Source organism: Micropterus dolomieu, linkage group LG10, assembly GCF_021292245.1.
Source record: "Micropterus dolomieu isolate WLL.071019.BEF.003 ecotype Adirondacks linkage group LG10, ASM2129224v1, whole genome shotgun sequence".
Taxonomy (NCBI): domain Eukaryota; kingdom Metazoa; phylum Chordata; class Actinopteri; order Centrarchiformes; family Centrarchidae; genus Micropterus; species Micropterus dolomieu.
The window spans coordinates 1,710,406-1,712,213 of NC_060159.1; the positions used below are offsets into that span (position 1 = coordinate 1,710,406).

The 1,808-nt window shown below is 43.7% G+C and overlaps 1 long non-coding RNA gene across 1 annotated transcript; it reads left to right on the plus strand.

The window, feature by feature from the left end:
• Positions 1-206: 206 nt before the first annotated feature.
• LOC123977903 lies at positions 207-863 on the plus strand. Its single transcript, XR_006826787.1, has 2 exons — positions 207-582; positions 672-863. It is a non-coding gene; the product is annotated as an uncharacterized LOC123977903 (long non-coding RNA).
• The last annotated feature ends 945 nt before the right edge of the window (positions 864-1,808 follow it).

The following is a 1,808-nucleotide window of genomic DNA, read 5'->3' on the forward strand; positions in this document are numbered from 1 at the left end:
GTTGAATAAAAGAAAGAAAGATCTTTCTAATAAATAAATAAAGTTGTATGTGGGGCCTTTATTGTTCAGACCTACAATGAACACAGATTTTAACTAGACAGTAAATCATAAAACAACTCAAACGAAGGCTAAGACCTTGCAGTGATACACTTGAGTTTAATCTGTCCTGATGTATCAGATCAGCTGCAGCGTCCAATCAACGACTACCCAGTAATTGGGCGTGTCGGTCATTAAAAGACTTCCGCGAAGGATGCACTGGTGTACCCTTGCTCATAGCTCCTTAGAGATCACTCCTCGATCCTCACTCCTCGGCGCGCAAATAAGAGGTCTGGGACGGCCTGCAAGATGGCAGAGCGGAACAACTTCCAGTTCAAGCGAGGATCGAGGAGCGAGGAGCGAGGAAACGACAAATAAGAGACTGGAGAAGCACCCTATGTGTGTTTGTGGGCGTGTCCGGTTGTGGCTCCTGGCTCATCACCACCTGCAGCGTCTCGCACCTGTGGCTCATCAAGCAATCAACCAATGCAGTCAAATACTCAGTCAGCTTCCACTCTTCACCAGTTCGTCAGTTTACCTCCAGTGGTATAATTGCGCTGGCCGACTCCTCGAATTCTTCTTTATTTGAGTATTTGGGTGATAAGTACCTAACGTCTTGTTTCTGTCTGCTACAGTTGTTCCTGTGTGCTGAGTCGCTGCCTGCCTGACTGTTCGCTTGCCTGCAGCCTGCCAGCCAATCTGTCCGCCCAGAACAGAGCTCTAGGACGCCATTGTTGGACCCCCACTCAGTCTGTAATTCTCTGCTTCCAACCCAATCCTCTGGTTTTTCTCGAGCACATTGATAATAAAACCTGCCTGTGTTCTTATCATCCGCCTTGTGTCCTTTAGTGGAACCTAACATTTAATGGATGGGGTGGGGTGATTGAAAGTAATAGTAACGTAACAAATGATGTAATTTTCTTTTAATAGCCAGTATTAAGTTAAGTAATATTACTTTTTAAAAGGGTAATAAGTAAAAAGTAACTCAGACAGAGTTCTGCTTTCTGCCCCCTGGTTGCACGTGCATCTCTATGATAGTTTATAGACAGACAATTAATCTTTCATTTGTAATCTTGAGATTTTTTGACCCAGGTTAGTAGTTGTATCTCTGTTTTACCAATCCATACATAAGAACAAGTATGTCTTCCTACTGTCAAAAACCGGAACAGTGTGCAGCAAAAGCTCAACTTGGTAAGGTAATAAAGATCTTTACTGAGAGCTCAAACTATGAGAGTCTGGAGGAAAAAGTCTAGAATTTTTGACTCAAGTTTTGACTCTGCAGCCAAAGTGACAACCTGTGCCTATAGCTGAAAAAATAATGAGCCAGGAATGCTTACTCATCACTTTAGGAGCAGCATCTCTTTGTACATAGACAGTAGCAGAGTCCAGCCCATCCATGCTTCTCACGCCGGAGTGCTGTTTTGTCTGGAGAACTGGGAAAGTTGCTCAATCATAGCCCACCCCTGGGAGAGCAGTCAGGTATTTCACCTTATGAATGCAGCAGTCACTTGCCGGCTGAATGCATCTGCAGAATGCCTTAGCGGCATGCAGCTGTATAAAAGGAATGATGAGACAGAGTTCTGTCATGGTTGAAAGTCAGCAGCTGTGACCCCTGTATAATAACTTAATATTGGAGCTTTTTCTATTTCCTGTGACCTGTGCGTAAATACAACACAAGAAAACAAATGTGGAAAAATAGCAATTATTAAGCAGGTTTTACCTGTGAGTGCTCTCTTCAACCTGAATGAGCACACAGCCTTATGTGGGAAGAA